The sequence below is a fragment of the Canis lupus genome, chromosome 6 (assembly GCF_048164855.1).
Source record: "Canis lupus baileyi chromosome 6, mCanLup2.hap1, whole genome shotgun sequence".
NCBI classification, from domain to species: domain Eukaryota; kingdom Metazoa; phylum Chordata; class Mammalia; order Carnivora; family Canidae; genus Canis; species Canis lupus.
The window spans coordinates 12,057,944-12,065,754 of NC_132843.1; the positions used below are offsets into that span (position 1 = coordinate 12,057,944).

Below are 7,811 nucleotides of genomic sequence, written 5' to 3' on the forward strand. Positions count from 1 at the left end.
TAAAGGCCTTCTCTTACAAGCTTGGGCAACTAATTTGCAGAGAACAAATATTCTTTCCATTTCTGAGGCCTAAAGATAAGCAGGGAAATAATATTTCCTTGTAATTATACTGCTCTGGTTTGTGTCCTCATTTAGATACAATACCAAAGGATTTCCCTAAGGTAAGCTCATTTCTTTTCGTGAACAAACTAGCTTCCTCAGCACAGACATCTTTCTCCTTTCTCAGGAGCTGAAAAATCTTGCCAGTAGAAAGTCAGTCATTACCCCATCCTCTACCATGATGGAACTGTCACCTCCCTTTACAGGGAAACAACTCAGGGGCCTTCTCCATTTGTATCTTAACCCTGCAACTGTCTGGTGGGTGGAGTCTCCTGCTTCAGAACTCATATCTTCCTCTCCACTCAGAAATTGGGAGGTCTGGGGCAGCCGGTGGCTCAGCAGTTTAGCGCCACCTTCAGCCCAGGGCCTGATCCTGGAGACCCGGGATCAAGTTCCACATCCGGCTCCTTGCATGGAGCCTGCTTCTCCCTCTGCCTGTGTCTCTGCCTCTCTCTCTCTCTCTCTCTCTGTCTCGTGAATAAATAAACAAAATCTTAAAAAAAAAAAAATTGGGAGGTCTGTAAGGTGTGGCTATCTCACTATCATAACCCTCTTACAGATTGTTGGTGGAGCTTGTCCCTAATTACTCTGTTGCTTGACATTAGCCATTTATAATCCCCAATTTAACTGCATCTCCCCTGCCCCACCACACTGCAACCTTGCTAAGTATGCCACACCCTTGGCAACTTCATTGACCAATATTCCACCAATTTACAGTTCCTTTCTCTCTAGTTGTGTTATATTTTGCACAATTTCTCAGCTCCTCAGTGAATTGCCTAACTTCCTGGATACCTTGCTGCATTGCTTCACAAACTCCTGTGTCCTCCCAGTCCTTATTATTGATTTCCTCTGGGAAATCTCTCTTCCTCCTACTAAAGAGTTTAGTAGTGAGACCACACAGAGCAAAACCTAATGAATACCCATGAAAGTCAGCATGATATAATAGTTAAGAGTTGAGATTCTGAAGTCAAACTGCCTGAATTCAGTTTTGCCCTTCCTTAGAGAACATTACCATTTACTAATGACAACTTGATAAAATTATTTAGTCTATTTCTCAATCTATGATAGATGAAGTACATAAAAAATAATTAAATTCTGGAAACCTTAGTTAAATAGCTGATAAGATAGATCTGATTGATAACATATCCAATTAAATAACCTAAAAAGGGAATACATTTCTCTCTCCTTTGCCCATGAATACTCACAAAAACTATTAAGCCACACACACAAAAAAACCCCTCAACAAAATCCAAAGAGTAAAGACAGTATTCTCTGATTACAAAACAATTTAACTAAAAATTTTTTTTTAAAGATTTTATTTATTCATGAGAGACACAGAGAGGGAGAGAGGAAGAGAAGCAGAGACACAGGCAGTGAGAGAAGCAGGCTCCATGCAGGGAGCCCGATGTGGGACTCGATCCCGGGACTCCAGGATCATGCCCTAGGCCGAAGGCAGGTGCTAAACCGCTAAGCCACCCAGGGATCCCTTAACTAAAAATTAATAAAAATCAGGGGGAAAGAACTCCTTCTATGTGGAAATTTCAAACTATTTTTAACAATGCTTAGAGCAAAGAAGAGTCACTGACTGAAACTGTAGACAATGATAACACAACATATGAAGACTTGTGATGTCACTTGCTGCAGCCAGGCTGCACTCCATGTGCTCCTGTGTCTCAGCCTCCTGGATCTTCTGCTCCCAGCCCCCTGCAGATTGCAATGCAAGAAGAAACCACCACACTAGTCATTGAATGGGCTTGGAAATGAGTAAAGTTGGCTTTTCTGGGGATGGTGACTACTAGATGTGTTCCATTTGTTGTCAGACACCCAACACCAGGGTGTCATGGTGGGCATGAGCAGAAAGACAGCTACATGGGTGACAAGGCCCAGAACAATTGCTGCATCTTGACCATGAAGTACCACATGGAGCATAGCATCATCACCAACTGGGATGAATTGGGGAAGCTATGGCTCCACACCTTTTATAATGAGCTAATGAGCTACATGTGGTCCTAGAGGAGCACCTGGGACTGCTGACTGAGGCACTCATGAACTTCAAGAACAACAGACAGAAAATGACTATGATCATACTTGAGACCTTCAATACCTGGGTCATGTACATGGCCATCTAGGCTGTGCTGCCCCTTTATTCCTCTGGTCACATCTCTGGTACTGTCATGGACCCTAAGGTTGGGGTCACACACAGGATGCCCATCTACTAGGGCTACACCCAGCCTTAATCTACCTGGGTCAGGCCCTTGCTGGCTGGGACCTGGCTGACCACCTCATGAAGATCCTCACAGAACATGGCTATAGCTTTACCTCCACCACCAAGCAAAAAAATCATGCATGACATCAAGGAGTCTACATTGTCACCATGGACTTGCAGCAAGAGATGGCCACCACTTTGTCCTCCTCCTACCAGAAGAATTACGAGCATGCAGACAGCCAGGTAATCACATCAGCAATGAGTGGCTCTGTGTCCAGGGGAGCTCTTTTATTTATCCTTCCTGGGTATTGAGTCCTGCGAGACTATATCCATGAGACTACCTTCAACTCCATCATGTAGTGTGATCTTGAGATTTAGAAGGACCTGTTTGTCAACATGGTGGTTCTGGTGGGACTATCATGTACTCTGGCATTGCCAGTAAGACGCAGAAATAGATCATTGCCCTGGCTCACAGCATAATGAATGTCAAGGTCATCACTTCTCCTGAAAGTAAGTACTTAGAGTGGACTGAGGACTCCATCCTGGGCTCACTGTCCACCTTCCATCAGATGTGGATCAGCAATCAGGAGAAGGACAAGTTGGGCCCCTTCATCATCCACTGCAGTTGTTTCTAAATGGGCTGGAAGAAGATTCACAGCATTTGCTGCATGAGATGATTCAGAAGTATATGTTTGCCTCACCTCCTGCTGGCCTCATGAAAGTGGAATAAGCCACTGGGTGGGTCAGTGGTTAAGCATCTGCCTTTGGCTCAGGTTGTGATCCCAGGGTCCTGGGATTCAGTCTCACATTGGGCTCCCTGCATGGAGCCTGCTTTTCCCTCTCCCTATGTCTCTGCTTCTCTCTCTGTGTCTCTCATGAATAAGTAAATAAAATCTCAAAAAAAAATCCTTAGTACATGTGGCTTAGTCACTTTCTAATTAAAGTGAGAGAACATGTTTATGGAAGAGAAATCTATTGGCTTGGTGAGAATTTGCAAGACCATCCATTTCTTGATATGTGCAGAGTATTAATGTGTAAGAACTATACAGGATTTTTCCAGAGGCTGGCAAGAGTTCTTGGACCTTGTTATTTCTGTCTTGTTAGTCTCACAGTGTTGGCGAAGTCCAAGACTTCTCACTTCATTTCCTTTCTTACCTGATATTTTTCTGCTAGAACATGGTGGGTCATTACTTACCTTAAATTAGAAAAGGATTTACCTTTACACCTGTAGATTTATTCATCCTTTTAATTTATGTAAAGTTTTGTACACAGTTCTCAATTCTCTAAGAGATGACAACAAAATGGAGTTAAGATGACAGAGGAATAGGAGACCCTAAATTTGTCTGGTCCCTCAAATACAGGTAGATAGGTGTCAAATCACTCTGAACATCTGCAAAATCAATCAGAGATCTGAGAAAAGAAATCTTGCAACTCTACAGTAGAAAAGTGACCACTTTTTGGAATATAGGAGATGCAGAGACTTGAGTCCAGGGTGATACATTGGAGGATATGGCGGAGAGGAGGGAGCTGGCTTAAGGAGGCTATCACACAGTATTAAAAGCAATGGGGCACAAAAACAGAACTTTTAGAAGTCTGCTACAGTGGGGTACATCGCTGGCTTAATGATACTCAGGTGGTAAAGTGGGGCAGAAACCCAGATGGGACAGCATGGTCTTAGGATCCCCAGGGTCACAAGAAGGACAAGGATGCCTGAATGCGGCAGAGTTCCCAAGCACAAGAATGGTGAAGTCGGCTGAAAACAGTGAGTCTAGGTGCTTTTTGCTTGGTGTTGCCATAAACTGCAAACCACTGCATGGTAGTGCAACTGCTTTCCTGGCAGGGGTCTAGCAGAAGGCAGAAGCATGGCAAGAAGCCCCAACCTCCCTCTGGAGGAATAGTGCAGGTTATGCTGCAGGAGTCCATAAAATTTGGATTTTTGAAACTCAATCACATGCCTGAGATAAAAAATGCTGTCACAGACTGGGTGAATATAGAGTTCTCACAGAAACCAGGGAGACAAGAGTGATGGACTACTTTTCTGTGAGGGCCCATTGAAGAGTGAGGGGTATGTACTTTCAGCTCCAGGCTAGAGAGTGGGGCACCACCACATTCACTCCACCCATTGGTGCTGAAAGACTTCAGAGAGCAAAACACACCACGTAGTAGAATCCGGAGCCACTTACACTGGGTCTTGTCTCCCTGTACACTGGAGGTGCATTTCCATTAGGGCAAGTGCACCTGAGAATCAGTGCAACAGCCACTCCCCCAGAAGACCAGCAGGAACAACTGGCTCACACCAAGTTTACTGATCATACAGGGCTGCAAAGCTTTAGCTCTTGGGGAAAACAGTATATAGCATTCTTTTTTTCTTTTTTTTAATTCTTTAGTCTTTCAGTATTGTTTTTTCAGTTATTTTATTATTTTTTCAATTCTTTTTTAATTTTTATTTTTATATATACATTATATATATAGTTATTTGTTTCCTTTCATTGTATTATATATATATATATATATATATATATATAAATTTTTCTTTCACTCTTATTTTGGGATCTAGTTTCTTATAACAAGGAAACCAAAACACACCCAGAGTCAATTTTTTTTATATTGTTGTATTTCTAGTTTTTTTTTCTTATTTTGTTTTGTTTTAATTTTTTCTGTTATTTTTCCTGCTGTAGTTGTTGTTATTATTATTTTTTCTCTTTTTTCCTTCTATTATTTTGTGGACAAAATGGAGGCACGGAGAACTCCCCTCAAACTCAGTAAAAACAGGTAAACACTTCAATAAAAAATAGTGAGGCTTGCAAATTTCAAAGATAAAGAGAAAATCCTGAATGCATCTTAGGACAAGAGATCCTAAACCTAAAAGGGTAGAAACATAGGCTGGCAGCAGACAAAGACCTGGCATTCCAGAAAGGAGTGGCATGATACACTCAACATGCTAAATTAGAAAGATATGTAGCCAAGAATACTTTATCCAGCAAGGATGTCATTTGGAATAGAAGAAGAGATAAAGAATTTCCAGAGCAAAAACAACTAAGGGATTTCTGAACCAGCCCTTTGAGAAATTTTAAAGGAGATCCTTTGAATGGACAGAGAGCCCCAAAGTAAAAAAGACCAGAAAGAAACTGAGACAATCTACCCAAACAGTGAGTTTACAGGTAATACAATGGCACTAAATTCATATCTTTCAATAATTGCTCTGAATGTAAATAGACTAACTGCTCCAATCAAAAGACGTAGACCCATTGATATGCTGGTTACTAGAGATTCATTTTAGACCCAAAGACACCTCCATATTGAAAGTGAGGCAGTGGAGAACCATTTATCATTCAATGGACATCAAAAGAAAGCTGGAATGGCCATCCTTATATCAGACAAACTTAGATTTTAAACCGAAGGCTGTAATAAGAGATGAAGATGGGCACTATCTCATAATAAAAGGATCTAAACAACAAGAAGATCTAACAATTGTAAATATATCCTTAACTTGGGAGCAGCCAAATATATAAACCAATTAGCAGCAAATTTAAAGAAACCCATTGACAATAATACAATAATAGGGGACTTTAACACTCCACTCATAGCAATGGACAGATTATGTAAGTAGAAGATAACAAGGAAACAAGGGCCTTGAATGACACACTGGACCAGGTGAATATATATATATATATATATATATATATATATATATATATATATCCAGAACAGTTCATTCTAAAGCAGCATAACACACATTCTTTTCAAGTTCACATGGAACATTCTCCAGAATAGATCACATGATGGGTCACAAATCAGGTCTCAACTGGTCAAAAAAGATTAAGATTATACCATGTATATTTTCAGATCACAGTGCTTTAAAACTTGAAGTCAATTACAAGAAAAAAATTGGAAGGACCACATATACATGGAGGTTAAAGAGCATCCTACTAAAGAATGAATGGTTCAACCAGGAAATTAAAGAAGAATTAAAAAATACATGAAAACAAATGAAAATGAAAACATGACAGTTCAGAACCTTTGGCATTCAGCAAAGCTGGTCCTAAGAGGGAATTATATTGCAATACAGACATACCTCAAGAAGCAATAAAGTCTCAAATACACAACTAACCTTACACCTAACTGAGCTAGAAAAAGAAAGAAAATAAAGCCTAAGCCAGCAGAAGGAGTGAAATAATATAGATCAGAGTAGAAATCAATAATATAGAAATAAAACTCCAGTAGAACAGATCAAAGAAACTAGGAGCTGGTTCTTTGAAATAATTGATAAGATCAGAAAACCCCTAGCCAGACTTAACAAAAAAAAAAAGAGAGAGAGAGAAAGGACCAAAATAAATAAAATTATGAATGAAAGAGGAAAAATCATAAGCAACACCAAAGAAGTACAATAATTATAAGAGAATATTATGAAAAATTATATGCCAACACATTAGGCAATCTGGAAGAAATGGATGCATTCCCAGAAACATATAAACTACCAAAACTGAAGCGGGAAGAAATAGAAAACCTGAACAGACCCATTACCAGTAAAGAAATTGAATCAGTAATAAAAAAAATCTCCCAACAGACAAGTGTCTAGGGTCAGATAGCCTCCCAGGGGAATTCTACCAAACATTTACTGAAGAAGTAATATCTATTCTTCTGAATCTGTTTTAAAATATAGAAATGGAAGGTAAACTTCCAAACTCATTCTATGAGGCCAACATTACCTTGATTCCAAAATCAAACAAAGATCCCATCAAAAAGGCGAATTACACACAATATCCCTGATGAACATGGATGCAAAAATTCTCACCAAGATTATTCACCAAGACCAAGTGGGATTTATTCCTGAGCTTTAAGGATGGTTCAACACACACAAATCAATCAGTGATATACTGCATTAATAAAAGAAAGGACAAGAACCATATGATCTTCTCAATAGAAGCAGAAAAAGCATTTGAAAAAACACAGCATCCTTTCTTGATAAAAACTCTCTGCCACGTAGGGACAGAGGGAGCATACCTCAATATCATAAAAGTCATATACAAAAACCACACAGCAAATGTCATTCTCAATGGGGAAAAACTGAGAGCTTTTCCCTTAAGGTGAGGAACATGACAGAGATGTCCACTATTGTCACTGCTGCTCAACATAGTACTGGAAGTCCTAGCCTCGGCAATCAGGCAACAAAAAGAAATAAAAGGCATCCAAATCAGCAAAGGAGTCAAACTCTCAATTTTCACAGATGACATGATAGTTTATGTAGAAAACCCAATGATTCTACCCTAAAATTGCTAGAATTCATACAGGAATTCAGCTAAGTCGCAGGATATAAAATCAATGTACAGTAGTCAGTTGCATTTCTATACACTAACAATGAGGCAGAAGAAACAGAGATCAAGAAATTGATCTCATTTACAATAGCACCAAAAACCATTAGATACCTAGGAATAAACCTAACCTAAGAGGTAAAGGATCTGTATTCTGGAAACTCTACAACACTTATGAAAGAAATTAAGGAAGA

At 39.6% G+C, this 7,811-nt stretch overlaps 1 pseudogene; it reads left to right on the forward strand.

The window, feature by feature from the left end:
• The first annotated feature begins 1,884 nt into the window (after positions 1-1,884).
• On the forward strand, positions 1,885-2,996 carry LOC140634859 (actin, cytoplasmic 1-like; annotated as a pseudogene).
• The last annotated feature ends 4,815 nt before the right edge of the window (positions 2,997-7,811 follow it).